The sequence below is a fragment of the Lagopus muta genome, chromosome 8 (genome assembly GCF_023343835.1).
Source record: "Lagopus muta isolate bLagMut1 chromosome 8, bLagMut1 primary, whole genome shotgun sequence".
In the NCBI taxonomy this organism is placed as follows: domain Eukaryota; kingdom Metazoa; phylum Chordata; class Aves; order Galliformes; family Phasianidae; genus Lagopus; species Lagopus muta.
In genome coordinates, this window is record NC_064440.1 from 28828612 (window position 1) to 28846171 (window position 17560).

Genomic DNA, 17560 nt, shown 5'->3' on the forward strand with positions numbered 1-17560 from the left:
ATATTCCATACCATATGATATGATGTAAAAAACCCTGAAGAGGGTGGAGGAAGTTGACGGAATGCGGAGCTGCAGCTAAGAGACTTTTCTGGAAGTAATGTCTTCCATTTCATTATGTTTGCCCATAGTAGCATAGGCATATATTGGTAGCATGGGAGTAAAGGATGAATCTGTCAACTAATATTCCATTTTATGTTGTTGCCATGCAACATGTGGCAGCAGAGTGGCACTCTGACAATAGTATCTGATGTGGAAGAGCATATGAAGCAACGGTATGTCACTGAACTCCTCCATGCAGAAAAAAAGAATGCATCCATTGACATTCATTGATGCTTGCAGAACATTTATGGTAACCAAACAGTGGATGTGAGCACAGTGAAGTGGTGGGCTGTGTGTTTCAGCAGCGGTGTCAGCCTGTCCTCTCTACTGATGCAGATTTGTTTACAAACATAACATACTGGTTCTTTCCCATTGCTGGCAAAAATGCACAGATAATGGTGGTGACTGAGCTGAACAGCAGTGTTTTGTACGTCAGAATTTCCTATATCAGTGTTGTAGTGCTCTTTGCATCTGTTTTGATTTCCATAGATATAAACAGGAGGCATTACTGTTGGAGCGCACTACATATATATATAGTCTGCACGTACACAGGCTATGAGAAAGATGATCTCCTGACATCATGCGATTACTTCATGTTTTTGCCAAGAAAAGTAAAGCTTATCTGTTGCAGATCTCCACTTAGTGCTTTCTTAAAAAAGTTTCAAACAAGGCTTCATTAGCCCAAAACATTTTCAAAAATACTGTTCAGATACGCTCTTGTCTTCCTGCAAAGCAATATCTCCTCCCGTTAGACTTGTGCAGTCAATTTGCTGCTCCTCAACCACTTCAATTTGACTGCTGTTCATGTTTTCTGCAAGGAAAGCACTCCCTGAGTCCTGTTCATAGCCACAAAGGCCAAAACGAAAGCAATAAGAATTTAGCATTTGGAAACCAAGAAAAGAGAGAAAAAAATGTATAATATATGTCTCTTACCTGGTGGTCCCACTGCACAAACGATCTGAATATCTACAAGTTTAATCATTGAGCAATCTTTAAGGTCATACCAATTCCAGTGATCTAACCACTGTCGTAGTAATTCAACAGGAGGTTGAGCACCATAGACCTCTCGGGCTGGCATGTTAACATCATCTACAAATACAACCTGAAAAGGAAAACAAAAGAATTCTGTATTTATTGATTTTGCTGAATTGGAATAGTACACAAGTACAGTCTTCTGAGAATCATCACAAAGGTCTTACTGGATTTGCTGCCAAGTTAAATAAAAACAAACAGCCACAATAGAAACCATGGCAATTCTAAAGCCATTCCAAAACATACAGAAGACAGAAAATCTGTATTTCTTTTCTTGTATCTGAGAGCATTTAATAAGAGTGCAAAATAGTACTTGCTACTCAATCCTTCTACACCACTGACATGCCTTTTCCCATAAAAACTCCAGAGGCAAGAAGAGCCAGGAAAGCTTCAAACTTCACTTAGACTATCAAGTCTATTAAGCTTTATATCATTTTTGGCACTGCTATTCCTAAAGCATATGCCGCTGGAAACATCTTCACACAGTTAACCTAATTCAAATAATGCAAGTTCTAGAAACACATTTATGCCATTTATCCCTCTTTCTTCTCTTTTTCTTATTTAGAATTGTAATCTGAGCAACAAACTGAGATGGCTTTGAATGGAAACCTATCTGGGTTTCTGAATCCATTTTTTTTACTCCAGAGTTCTGTCTAAGTATTTCTTCGCAGATGCCCACACAGATGAGCAACAAGGATGAACAAGCTTCTTCTTCCCATAACATAAAATCCAGACCTACAACCAATGACAAACCCTTGGTAATTCCACTGTTTGATTTATATAAAACTCAGAAACAGCAACACTCAAGAGTTATGTGCTGTCAGCAGCACCTCACCCGTACACAACTCTTATCTAAAGCACAGAATCACAAAACACTGAGGGGTAAGTATGATATGCTGATCACTTGTTCATATCATATATCTGTATTGTATAATCTTTTCAGTTGATTAAAATGAGATGCATATTACTAGTGAAAGAGAGAAATAAGATTGGAAACTTCTGCAAATAAATGAGAAGAGTTAGAACTGGGGATTTATCAACCTTTCTTGATATCTGTTGCAGTCAGTTGCAAAAATAACACATTCATATATTTGTTTGCATTTAAACACCTGCATTCAGAAAGATATCAGTTACTATTCTTTTCCCTAGAGGAGGCCCAAAAATTCCTTCTCTCCTTCTATCCAGCTTTGACATGATAATATTCTGAGTCTGAGCTGCCGTAGTTTGTGTTGAAAAGTTAATGAGCAGTGGCTTATAGACTTCTTTATTCAAATTATTTAAAAGGAAATTCTGGAAGAATTGAGGAGAAAGTTAAAATACATATGTAGACAAACTTTAAAGCAATCTAGCAAATAGCAATTAAACAATTTATACCATTTTTTATTTAATTCACAATAAAAAAGAAGTAATTTATCTGTAAGATAACACTTCAATCATATTTCATCAGATAAACCAGTATTTAAAACAATAGTGAACCTTATTTGTCAGAGAAAAAATTTCTACTTTGCTTTACAGATATTTTCACGGATTCTAAAAAAACACCCAAATAATCAAAACAGTATATTACACAAATTCAGTATGTTAGTATTTGCACAAGCAAAACATTTCATCGTATTATTAGGAGTTGATTTGTAAAGCCTGTACTAACCCAAACCAAAAAAAGCAGCCACAGGTCAAAATAGTTTTGCTTAGTTTTGAGGAGTACCCAGGAATATTGCCTTCAAACGGCATAGGAAAAAAAAATTTAAAAATAAGTTTTATGGTCAAGATCTTATTTTATAATGCTAGATACCTTCCAAAGCCTCTTCTTTATTAGTTTAAATGCAATCTCTGCAGGAAATATGGATCAAAGTCATCCTTTTAAATAAGACTGAATGGGACTCATTTCTTACCCACACACAGGTAAAATCACAGGGTTCAAAGTCATCCTTTTGGACATGGCTACAGAGCAATACTGCATATAAATTAATGTCTCTAGTGAGCTGCTTCATCTCTTATCAATAGATGTTGGAGCTTTTAGACCTCACAATCTTTTTAGCAGAAATAACATTCACTTTCTACTTCTCAATTAAGACAACAAAAATATAACAGTGACAACATACAAAAACTAGAGAGTTTTTGTATGTAACTCGATGATAACGTTTCTTTCAGTCTTTTTATCAATACCAAATCCCAAGAAAACACAACATTCTTCAGTACCACTCTCAAAGTTAACTGGGCAGTAAAAACTTACCATATTCTTCACTACAAATGAATGCCTTGTGATTTATTGGTATTTTTAATTATTATTATTATTTCAGAAAGTAACTTAAAAATTGAGGTAGGTTACATAATCCTTACTAGGTAACTTAATTTACTACAGTTAATTTAATGATGCAAAAGGAAGAGAAAATAACAGGTTAAAAACATGAGACTTAACTTATTTATCTGCTTATATAACTTTCAAGACTCACCCTCTGCAAAATGATTGTACACAGGTTTCGTGCTAAGGGCATGAATAAACAAAAGCAAAACTCTCTACAAAAAGACAGGATGGAGGAATGGCTTCTCTATTAGTAATTATTTAGAGAATCTCAGTTAAAAATGCAGTAATGACTTTGTTTAATCTCCAAAGAGTTAAAAGCTTTTTTCCTCAAATATAAAGTATTACTCTACCATGGGTCTAGATAGAATGCAATGAGAAAAGCTGATTCGGAAATTTCCCTAATTTCACCAACAGCAGGACCATTATATTGCTACAGTTCCATTACTTACTAGGCTTTGATAGTCTCCCAGAAAGATGGATAACATCAGGATTTAACCCACAGTACCTGTTCCGGTGCCTCACCACCCTCATTGTAAAAACCTTCTTCCTTATATCCCATCTAAATCTCCCCTTCTTTTAGCTTCAGACCATTACCCCATATACTGTCTCAACAGACCCTGCTAAAGAGTCTGTCACCTTCCTTCTTAAAGCCCCCCCTTCGGATTCTGGAAGGCCACTCTCACGTCTCCCTGGAGCCTTCTCTTTTCCAGCCCCATCTCCCTCAGTCTTCTTTTATTATAGTCAGTCAAAATGTTTCAATGGACTTTAATGGAAGTTCAGGCATAAGCCACGCGCAGGAATCAGTTTCATCCAAAATTAACACCAAAACTAACATCAAAATTACCATATACATAAATATTGGAGATTTTATTCCAAACAAGACAAAATAAGGAAGGACAATGTAGCATAAGGATTAAATATTCATTTATCTCTAATAGATGCAAAGAACAATAACAAAATTTGTTTTTACGTAAGGACTCCTGAAACACAAATCTCAATTTACCAGCACCCAGAAAGTCACTTGCATGAAGCAAAGCAGAACTAAAACAATCCGTAGTCTCTGCATTCAGATAATTAAGCTTATTAACCCTACAATTGTTGTGAACACACCTTGAAATGCATTTACTGAAAGGTTGTTTCCAATAATACTTTAACTCTGTTCGCGCTTACCTGAGAAGAAGCAAATGCTCTGAAACTCACTGCTAGGATGCCATCTGACCATTCATGTGAAACTGGATCAAACTGTCCATATAGCTGACCCATTGTTATGGATTTGGGATTTAAAACTGTGACCTGAACTTTGTTTTCTTCCATCAGCCCCTATAGGTGCAAAAGTGTTAACATTAAACATTAATTACATCGTATGGTTTATCTTGAATTTTACATATCTATTAAATCTTCATAAAACTTTCATCAGGTTAGAGAAGGAAAGATATCATAAATATTACATTTCAAAGATGGAATACAAGTGCATAAAGACAAATCTCCCAACTTTATTGCATGCAGCTGGAAGTATAATTTCAACTTTGAACAGTGGCTTGATATATAAAAATGGATTTTACTTAATTTAAATGTTAGTGAATTGGACATTTAAACTTGCGCGGATGAAAACAGGTCAAGTCCTGTCTCTGTTTCATTTATCCCATGTCTTGCAAAGGAATAAGTATGACCGTTTTGATAAATTTCTGAGATTGACATCAAAACACCACTACAAACAGGGTTCTTTTGGTTTGGTTGTGTTTTGTTTTTACTTAAACCAGTCAAATATATCAATTTTATTTTTTATTAACTTCAACTGATTCTTTTCTTGTCTCCTCATGATTAAAGATGACATGTAATATTGCACAAACCAGAGATCAGGTGAGTAAAAACCACTTCAGGAATGAACCTTCCTTGAGTTTGGAAAAGGAAAGGAAAGCTTCTCAATCAAATTCTTCTCAGTTTTCCCTTATGCTTGCCTAGGGACCCTGGGGTAAATTCTGTATTTTGTACAAACACAATTCTATTTTTTTTCAAATTTGTTTGAAAATAGATTTCACAAGAAATATTTATAAAATGTGTCTAGATACCTTCTCGCACACGTCCCCCAGTGCTCCTGCCAGAACTCAATACACACAAGTTTTTCCACCAAAAGGCTCTCCAACTATCATAAAGCCATGACACACGATCATCATCTCATACATCTGCAGGATCTTCATAGTAAATACATCAGTCATTTGCAAATTCATAGCAACACAGTTTGTTTTGATGGCTTCCAACAGGTCATTGTAGTCTGGTTTTGGCAGCTTCACACCAGGAAACAAATCAGAGGTAATACCCTATTCAAACAATTAATTGAAAAGCATACTTATTTCTACTGTCATTAGGTTTGAAACTCATGCAGTCAATGATTTGTCCCTTAAAATTTAGGCAAACTAATATCTATTTTGATAAAATAAAATAATTATGAATGTCACATAACCCTGTCTGAGCCAAAACTTAATTTATTACTGCTATTTATTTCATGAGCCTTTTTCATGTTTATGTGCGTATAGAGTAAAGGATTTGTTACCTAATTGATCAGCTTCTGTCAAACTACTTTACAGAAGTTGCTTTTAGAAAGCAGAAAAAGCTTTTTCTTTTCTCAATAACAAAAGACTAGCTAATAGAAATATGAACAGTAGACTCGTATGGTCAGTGTCTTTGCTATGAAGGAACAACTAAGACTGTTTAAAAATAATTAGGGGCTAAACTGAAGTATTTGGACTATTACTCTGATAAATCTGTTATATAATATTAGCATTTTTAACAAGTTTTTTTAACATTAGTGAAAGTATGTATTTATTTTTTTTTTTACCTCAAGAAGTGGTAAATGGTGAGACAAGAATTTAGGCAGGTTGACATGTGTAATGGATCTAAGCAGCAAAATTTCTTCATCTTCCAATGGATATTTCAGCTAAAAAAGATATTAAATAGCTTTACGTTATTAGTTTTGGAAAGCCAATGTTAAACAGCCTAGTTGACTGAACAGCTCCTGTAGTGCATCTGTGTAATTATTTTTGGCAAGTTCAGGTCCACAAACAATAAGATACATTCTGGACATACTTTTATACTTTGATGTCATGGAGATTACAGTAGCTTTCTATATTCAAGCCAACTGAACTTTATTTTATGCCCAGTTACAGATATTATTACAAACTGTACTTTTTCCTAAAGCATTAAATTCTTGCTTTTTAATATGTGTTTATTTTCTTCATATAAAGAACAAATTTTCCCTGTTCTGAGTAGACCTTTTGCTTTCAAAATGGAAAGTCTAAAAGCTTGCATAGAGATGTGTTCACCATAAGCATATTTTGCCACGATATACAGCTCGTTTACTTTTTTGCTTCAGTTTCTTTTGCTGGTAATGCATTGGTTTTTTTGTTGGTTTTTCTTTTTTTGGGGGGGAGGAGGAGGAGGAGAAAGGAGGCCTTTGATGTCATTCGTTCATAATGCACACCAAAATAAAATACTGTATCCTAAACAGTTTTTCTTAAGAAGTGGAGAGAAACTGGAGTCACACTTGGCAGACTAGCCAGTGAGCTATTGAAAGGTGTTAACATATTATGGCAAAAGCATCTAAGGGTGTAAAGAAAATAACGCAGAACAGAGGCCACCATGCCAAATACAAGTCACTAAATCTGCACTGAACTAGAATTCTTGAAAGATAACCAACACACTTAATGGGCTTGCCAACCCTTTAAGTTGGTGATCAGATCACAAACTTCTTGAATTCTCCTTTTAGGTTTGAGGTTTTTTTTCAGGTCTGCAGCCTAAAATATACCCTTTTCATTTTAATGTTCATCACTGAGTGTGTACGTGCCATTATACAGAATTGTGTGCCTTTTATCACGAAAGAGCTGCACTACTGAGTAAGTTTCTGGGAAACAAAAAAATCTAAGAAATCATTTACCTTCAGGTTGCCAGCAGCAGTAAGTACTGACTTCACAGCTCTCATTCCATAATCATAATGGTGCTGGGATGACAACTGCTCAGACACAGACAGTATGTAGCCACGATTTTTACAGATAGAGGTCGTGCAGAAACAAAACCACAAGAATACAGAACTATCTCTGCAATCATGGCATAATCAGGAACCATCATAGCTACCGTTCCAAGGAGAGCCTATTAAATACATGAATGAAAAAAATCACAACAGGAAAAATTACACATTATTATATACAATTTTTTCTGCAATTACGTAAAATACGTTTCCATTATTTCTCTAATAAAGCAGGAGCCAACTGAAGTCAACTACCATTATTGTTATGTCTACACTGTAATATGTTAACAGTTTTCCCTAACGATTCAGCAATATTTTACAATTATGACTATTCATGCTTATAGTCCTTCTTCATTCAAGATTAACAACAACAAAACTGCAACACAAAATACCACAAGCTTTAGAAGGAATAGGGAGTGCAATTTAAGTACCATAAACAAGATGCTGCCCTCAGACTCGTCTACTAGCATTGTTTAGCTGTAGCCAGTGCTTCAATTTTACCATATTTTAACCGAACAAGTATCAGAATAGTTTCAAACAGATCAAAGTTTTGTTGCTTTTCATAATTCATCGACAAGTTTTCCAAATTATCCTTTTTCACTTACAGAATTAATGCTTTTGAACCTTCTATTCAAAGTATGGGTTAATGAGTAAACTTCCCAAACGGTTCTGAGTAATATTCACACATTATCAATTTACACATTATCAATTTATCAATATCTGTGCTCAGATTTATTTTCTTGCTATGGATGTATGACAACTGTATTTAAGGGGTGAGAAAGGATGCAGCACTCTTGAAACAATCACTCAATAATGAACTTACATAAGACAGAAATCCCTAATATTGAAAACACTGCAAGTCCCATCAGATGTTACCTTGATTGTTGGTCAGAAGTAAAAAGAAATTAGTCAAAGATCAATTTTAGATTCAGCATTAACAAAACACTTTTTATAAACTGTGAAGTGTTCCTCTTATTTTTGGAACTTTCAAGCACGTAGTAAAGAAACATTAAGCTTTTGTTCTTAGTTTTTTTTAATCAGCTTTTTTTTTTTTTAATCCTGACAGACTGATAGGCCTTAAATCACTCAACAATTTCCCAACATATTTAAACTTAGCTTATTTCTATTGTTAAAACTAATTTTCGTTAATAACTTCTTTTTCAGAGATTATTTTTACGCTAGTGTAATTAAACAAGCAGTTTAAAAGACTCGAAGGTAACTGATATTAAATATTCTTAATTTTTTTATTTGGCAAAAAGCTATTTTTTTTTTCACTTTCTGTATTAACTATTAAAAAGATTAAAATGCCAAATGTTACAATACCCTAAGATTGTCAGGGAGCTCTGAACGCCCGGCATAGCCAGGATTCATGGTATATGAATCCTGGCATAGCACATGTAGGGTTAAGTTTCAATTCAGTTCCTTCAAATACTAATGTGTCAGATCCTGAATTAATGCCTGTAAAGGAAAATAAAATAAAATAAAATAAAATAAAATAAAATAAAATAAAATAAAATAAAATAAAATAAAAGCACACTTCTGTCATTGTTTAACATTTTTTTTTTTTTTTCCATCTCTAGTCTTTGTCATACATAAAACAAAGTTAGAGTTAAAAGTAACAGTTTACCTCTTTGGATAGTAAAAATCTGCTGAGCAACCACAGAAAGCACTTCCAAATCAATTCTGTTGAATTCATCACAGCAAGCCCATGCTCCACAAGATAACAAACCCTAGAAGACAGGCATCAGATTAATTGATTGGTGCCCATTTATTTTGAACATATCAATGCTGACCAAAACAATTCAGTAATGAGAAAAAGTTTTATTGTGCAAAGACAGCACTTATATCCATGATTTAGGGCACTAAGGTCTACTCAAACTCACTCCAAATAGCAGAAATCACCAAAAACAATTACAGAAATTTAAAAAGTTTGCTTAGGAAAAAAGACACAAAACCTGTACCGTGTAAACTGAAATCCTGTTTCTTCAGTCATAGGCAAAGCACTATCAAATACATACATTTTGCATGGCTTACCTTTAACGTCAGCATTTTGGAACTGGACAAGGGGGAAATTTTCGCCTCTAAACAGGCCTCCAAAAAACCTACTCATTCTTTTTTGTTCATGTTTATACCTGATGGGGGTCACAATGACAACAGAGAACATAAGGAATTCTGCAGGGCTAAAATTAACCATTTTGTTTACAGCATGAACAAAAATGACTGTCTTTTAACAATGAACTACAGCACGACCCAAACTGTAACCAAAGAGCAATTCTCTTTTCCTACAGTTCTCATTAATTCATAGTTCTTTTTTCTGTATGTTCCCTAAATGCCACTGTACCATCTCTGCCATACATATAGTGCCTAGACAGAATCTTGTGATTTGGTAATAGTTGTTCTACAAATTCCTATTTAAGACACAGAATTTTGCTTTAATCGTTATACAGGTAAAAAAAATAAAATTGCTTTGCTTATTTGTTTGAATTTCTCTCACGTCAAATCTTGAGGCCATGCCATGCGGTTCTGTCACTTAACACAAATGGGAGGAATAAAGCCAGAGAGAAAAGCAGAAATGCTCTATTTTTGTACCTTTCCAGTGAGGAATAGGATACTGTTTGGAATGGCACAGATACCATTCAGAATATATTTTCATAACACAGAGCTGTCTACTCAGGCCAATAACAACATAAATACGCTTGATTTGTTTAATACAATGGTTCTTACTAGTTTATTTAGAGTTTAAATTAAACCCCAAACCCCCTAAATTTGCAACCAGCTACTAAAAATGTATTCATCTAAATGGCATCTATGTTGTCCATATTGAACAAATAAAATCATTATGGTATGTTTCATTCCTAAAGCACAGAGCAAACACTTTGATATTTCAGGTGGATTCTTAGGAGGAGACAGACCCGTATGCACAATACTAGCATTATATAGCAGCCTAGAAGTGGAAGAAATTACATTTCAATTACAAAAGCAAATAAAATATTTTCATATAATTTAAAATATGACCCTCAAGACTTTTCCAAACCTTAAAGAATTTTCCCAACGCGATGTAATCCAATCCATCAGAACAATTAAAAACCACACACTGCTTAGCTACAGCCTTGGCCAAATCTTTTGTTGTTTCTGTTTGTCCAGTTCCTGCAGGACCTTCAGGAGCACCTCCGAGATGTAGATGTAGCGCACCAAATAGGGTTCTGAAAACAAAATAGAAGGAAAAAAAAAAGTTGTAACAATTTTATGCTATTTTTCTAGCTGCTCCAGCTTCTCCCAGGAACTCTTAAAACTTGTTTAATGTCTAAACTTCCCTCAGGTTGTACAGTTCGTGTGCTCCTGGTAACTGTAGTCCACAAATACATAGAGATGCTTTAAGTTTACTAAAAGTTAAAAACAAAAACCCTGTCGCTTACTATCCATTTATCACTAACCACAGTGTTACAAAAGATTAAATTTATTAGAAATTTAAATCAAAATATTCATACAGGATGAATTCTAATCAATTACAACACTTCTAATTATGCCTATTAGAACATCAAAGATAAAATCCTGGAGTCACCCAATTTAGGACTAAAATATCTCAACTAAGTAGATTCTTGCAAGCACAGAACATTTAGTATCAAGTGCTTTTACCTGTAGCACCTGTCTGTAAGTGGAGTAATAACCAGCCTAGGTGTATTGCCAAGATATTCATATCCATATCTCAGTCCAGCATTGATCATTCTTGTTTGAAGATGTCCTTCCTCAGAAAATAAGGCACTGACTTTATAGGTGAAATGATTACACAAAGAGAAAAGACAACACAGTATTCTTCAACTTTGTAGATGAGCACAACCCTTTTAAAACAATTGGTGCATTGCTCTGAGACAGCTTGTGATTCAATTAAATAAAAATATCACCATTTCAGAGATAGTAAAGTATGAACACAAAACGATTTTTCCATTAACTGCTATCGAGAAAAAAACCCTACTAACCATATTGCTGAGTTAAAACGGCCTTGTTCAGCTACTTAGAAAGATGAAGGCCTTTCTCAAACAGAAGTAATTGTATCTCAGGATTGCAGGAAGGTTGAGGCAGAAGGGACTTTAGCCAATCATTCTAAATCAACCTCTCTTCTCTGTCCCCTACAGCATACTAAGCAGGCTTGTATCCAGACAGCTTTTAAATATCTCCAGAGTAGGAGACTCAACAGTCTTCCTGGGCAACCTGTTCTGGAGCTCAGTCAGCCTCACAATAAAAAGCATTTTCCCCGTGTTCAATCAGAACTTCCTGTGTTTCAGTTTCTGCCCATTTCCTCTCATCCTATTACTGAGCACACCATTGAGGACAGTCTGGCCCCATCCTCTTGTCATCCCCTTTTCAGATACTCATGTACATGGATCAGATCTCCCCAAGCCTTCTACAAGCTGAACAGGCCTAATTCCTTCATCCATTCCTCTTATCAGAGATGCTCCAGTCCCATAAATATTTTAGCAGCCCTTCACTAGACTTGCTCCAGGAGCTCCAACGACCAATAGCTGAATTTACAGTCAACTTGATGACTCTAATATGGCAACACAACATATTTTAATTTTAGGTGCAATGTCTTCTGTAAATTGGGAAATGTTGTCTTGACAAATGCAAATATACTGTATGCTACCACCACGCAGTATAAACGTTGCTATTTTTCCAAGTAACACATAAAATAATATTGACATCAGATTAAAATCTTTAGTTGTCATCCCTAAACCAGGTTTTACTCTTTAGAAACAATAATAAATAGTGTTAATAATAAAAATTAGTGTTTGAACAACAGCAATCTCTGCTGCCGATTCAGACAACATTCTGAGATTCAGCAGTGATGGGATTTTAATTAGAAACTGATTGTATTTGGCTACTGGACACTTTAGTTAGCAATCCACAGAATTATCAGTTAAAGGTATATTCTTATCAGCAGAAATTATCACATCAGAGTAACTATTTTCTGTATCAGCAAGCAAGCAGAAATTGAAAAGCTATGAATGGAAATTACCTTCTAATAAGATTGAGAGGTTTCACTTACCTCCCAGTAGTATCTAAGCTGACTTAGCCATTCAAAGTCATTCTCATCTTTGATTTTCTTGCTTACTAGGGATGCAAGGACATCCCTAGCGTGAACATCAAGCACAACAAGTGCGCCAAGCGTCACACGATTCTGCTTAGACAGCTTTCCTCTCACCAAGGTGACAATGTCCTCTATCTGTCTATTATTCTGCTTCAGAAAATCCTCTAGTGCCTGGGAAAATTTTTACAAGTTAGGTAACTGCAGGGTTAATCTAAGGCATGAGGATTTTTTTCTTATATTACTCTTCTTTTTCTATATCAAAATATTCTTTCTCACTATTACAACAGTAAACTATCATTCACAGACATAGCACAAAAGGGCTTTTATCTACTTGATTCTGTTTTTTTTAATGTTACAGAACAATACATGGAGACATCAATGACGCATCTCAGGAGACAAAACAGCATAACTTATTTCTTCCTGAAATATATGAATTACTCCTTAGCTTTTGGTAAATTTCACATTAATAAAATGAAAATGACACATATTTTAACGGCTGGCTTATATGTATACAATAAATTTTCTATTCTTTTTCGAACATCACAACACTAGAAAAAAAATTTTAAGTTCTACAATAGTTAGGAACAATCCAGTCATAATCCTTTTCATTCTCATAGGTTGCAGTAAATAGGAAAGGTCCAATTTAAGGAAAGCACTTACATCAATACTGAGAAGCGATAAGTGCCTCACTAAGCTGAATTTAAAAAGAAAGACATCGGAACCTGAAAGAGTTTGCCACTTAGACGTCTGTATCTTTTGCACTCAAATGCATGCTCTTTCAGGAAGCCGCATTCACTGAAGGTCTACAGTAAGCTTGATTGCTCTGAATCCTTACAGAAAAGTCAGAAATTTCTGCTATTTGTCTAGAGAAAATCTTACCTACATCTGGTTTAGATTTTTCTCCACACTAGAATGTTGTTCATCTTCGCATACTCTGGCAGCAGTAACCACCAATGAATTTTTCTTATTTTGACATCTCTCACCCCAGCTAATTATTTTCCAAACACTAAGCTTGATTAAATCATCCACTTAGAATTACTTACTTTTAATTTATCAATATAAAGAGCAAACAAAGTTCAAAATCACTTCAATTTTATGAGTTCCTTCAGAAGTTTCAATCAGGCAGCATCCAAAACACACCACTCAAGTTTGCTTACCACCATTTGCTTACCACCAAGCTTTCCACGCTTTCACCAAGCAAACTTAGATACTAGAATGTTCTCATCTCCCATTTCAGTGTCACTCTTTACTACTGCACTTCTGACTATATACTGCACTGAAAATGAAAGCATTCCACAAAATATTACTCTGTAAATTTATGAAACAGTTTTGTTTCTACACATCTTACCTCACTATTTGTTTTAATAAAAAACTTGTACCTTTGTACAGTTATCTGTTGGAAACAACTAAAAAATGTTGAAAAGAATCCTGTGTGTATGCTTGCGTGTGTGCATGTGTATATGAGTAAATTTTTAATCATAAGAAGTGACTTAAATGAGACTGGTATCCTGTCCCAGAAAACACTGAAGAGCTGTTAAAAAAAGAAGTGTTTTGTCACCGTATGCACAGAGTGCCTTTGATGTCAGCAAAACATGATGCTGTAGGTCGGATAACGTTTATTTTGACCAAGATAAAGCTGTGTCACACAGAACGCCTCTCATGTGTTCAGTGACTGCTGTTTCATATGCTTTAGTACAAAATAGAAATAGAATAAAGAATTTTGAATGTTCTGAGTTGTCCTTCACTACATACAAGTCTCTTTCTGCAGCAAAATGAAGATTCTTGGGCTGGGGCCAGATGGGCAGAACTACCAGCACAAAAGAATTTGAATAAAGCCTACAGGAGTGACAGGTTTCCCTGAATATCCAGATATAGAAAAGACTTAACATAGGCTAGACAAGAGCCTTGTCTAGGCTCAGAATTCCGTTACAAACATTCCCCAAACCAAATGAATTTAATAATTCCTTAACTTCTTACCTTTATTCACTAACAACCTCATTAAGACGATGCTGGATTTGAAGTCTCTGGATTTTATGCTGGATTTAAAATCTCTAAGGTTAGAATTTCCGTTTCTCCTTCCTGAAAGACTTTCACCAAGAGAAGATAAATGGCGCAGTATGCAGAAGCTTTCCTTCTTTCCCGAGAGAACTGAGGATCTCCATTACTACTAGAAAAACAAATTCTTTTTAAATCTTTTTCAAATCTTCCAGTTCATTGCAAGACTTATTCCTTGTATTAGAAATACTGTTCTCTTCTTCCTTCAGTTCTGTCCACCCAGAAGCTCGTTTTTCCCCCCATCTATCTGACAAATAAAGATTCTTGAAATGCCCACTACTATCAGAAGCCATTGCTTCCACTTGTGAATAAGCGGCGTTAAATGGCCTTGAAACACTCCTTCATATATAGACTAAAGAGTAGGTTTAAGTTTGTGTTTGTGTTATAACTCAGCTATATATGAACAGCAAAAACCCCAAAACGCAAATACTGCAGATGTTTCTCCAGTTCATAGCATCACATTGCAAAAATTGGTAAGAGAAAGTATTATGAAGTGCCAAAGATACTGTTTTATGTAAATCCTGATGTTCCTTTCTCTCCTAACATCAGAGAATGAAAATCTAGTTGCCTCAGACGATAACGCATATCTAGTAAGAAGTCTGGAACATTTCCAAATACCACAGGTAATAGCAATCCTTACTGATGAAACAGAGGAAAGACTTTGCAAAACACATATCCTGAATCTTAATTCAATGCCTTCGGTATCTTTCTTCTCACCACCTAACGAACAGATAACATGTTCTGTATCAATCATGCACTCATTGTTTGACAAGAGTGAAGACAGTACTTATCCTCTGCTAGTGCTAGCCCATATTTACAACAAGTATTGAACGTGTAGGAAGCTAAGCTAAGTTACAGACAGAGACTATCCATGTTAGTTAATAGTATCTGAATACACCAATAACCTGTTTTCACAGAAACGTATAATATACATGTTAAGCTATACAGAATGTATTCTGATAGTGTGCTGAAGCATGCCTACGTTCAAAAGAAAATGTTAACTTCAAAGTCTTCAAGAATCACAGCTCAAGTGTACCTTCAAAGTAGGTATTAAAAGGATTAATTACTACACTGAGCAGCTACTCATTCAAAAAGATAACTAAAGGTTGGATTCATCACTGCGTTACATCAATTGCACAAAATTTAAATATACAGTGAATATTCTTACCTTCTGGCCATTTCTAATAGGCATCTCTACCTGCATCATCCAGAAAGTTTGGGATACACAAAGAACAGTTTGTCCAGGCCACTCTCATACCCAGTCAACACATGGAGTTTTGGGATAAGCTTCAATTGCATCCTGAATAACCTACATAGGATAGAAGCACGTGGTAGCCACATATGAAAATAAGTAATGTTTAGCTTTAGAATTTAGGTTAGGTTGCAGTACTAAGAATCAAAAATAAACCAGCCTCAACTCTAACGCTATGACACTGACATCCTGCAAGAAAATCCCTCCAAGATTAAAAAAATGAGCATGTGATAACATGAACCAAGCGATCACAAAAAATTTCTGAGAACTAATTTCACAACACATTCAGGGCACTGAAAACATAAAATATTCTACCTCCATCTATAATGAAACTAGAAAACAAATGCAAATACAGCTTAGTTAGAAAGAACAACCCAAACTGAAAAGTCTTTTTAAAATACAGTTATTCTGCTGTAAATACAGAGCTTTGAACTTTGCAGTTCATATTATTTAAACTTATATCTAACTTCATGTACGTTTTCTAGTAACAGAATGATAAATCTGGTTATTACACCGCTTAAGGACAATCCCAATGAAATCAAAACTTAGGAAAATCTTTCAGTCCCTAACATTTTGTATTTTTTTCTTCCATTAACAAAATTAAGTAAGTGTAAGGCAAAAGCTTAAGAAAATTCAGATGTCTCCTCAGAAAATCAGTGTAACACGAGTTGGATGAAAACCTGCTGTACGTCCTGCACTTCCAAATCTCTTTACTTTCAACAATTTATACACAGAATAGCATGAATAACCCATTACGGAATTGACACCACAACTACATAAATATTATGTGTTTCAGATCATTACAAAAGTTTAGAAATCAAGAGTGAATGCAGACAAATAGTGCTCGGCCACTTTTTACTTACATGCACCAAGCAGGTGAATTTAGTCACTTCTATTTGCTGATACGCCATTAGTATAATTAAACTGTAATACTGTACAACAGTGTCAGAAGCATGTACATTTGATTACCTCACTTGACATTGAAGAGAAACAAAGAAAATGACAGAGAGAACTAAATATATGACGTGATGATGTGATCTTGTGAATACTCGAATAATACAATCTGGAAGGAGTTCAGAATCTTGATTAAGGTAGTCAGAATTAAGAGGACTATTAAAAAATAATTTAAAAAAGAATTAAAGGAGTATTAAAAAATAAGGGCATACTTTCATTTGAATCTTGTCCTTTAATACCACACCCCAAGAGTAGAACAATCTCTGACAAAAGAATCCTTGGGTCAAGTGTTTTTCATTTTTAAGAAATTTAGAGCATTATAAATCCGGAAAACTGGTATCAGATTAGTTGTTGTTGTTTGTTTTAAAAAAGGTATAATCTTACTAGACTGAATTCATGGTTTTAATGCTCATGCTGTGCAAAGAATAAAAAATGATTGCGGTATACGTGAATGTTAACAGAAGAAATCAAGGCTAAATGACAATAGCCTAAGGAATAACTAAATAACTTCATTTGGAAATGAGGTCCAGAAATATCGAAAACAAATATGCCTAAATACATCAATACTTGGTACTACTTATAATCACTGATAAAGGACAAGTCAAATTGCAGTTGAAGTGACATGTAATCAAGGTGGCTTTCTGCCTTCAGAAGATATTATGCTTAAATGCCTTAATTCAACAGACTACTTGATATTTGCTTAACTTCAAGCATGAGCTTCCATGAACTTCACTGCTTACGCCTCCCAACACTCCA

The 17560-nt window shown here is 34.8% G+C and overlaps 1 pseudogene; it reads right to left on the bottom strand.

Moving 5' to 3' along the window:
* LOC125696675 (dynein axonemal heavy chain 7-like) overlaps positions 1 to 17560 on the bottom strand; it is a 106693-nt pseudogene that overhangs the window by 42215 nt on the left and 46918 nt on the right.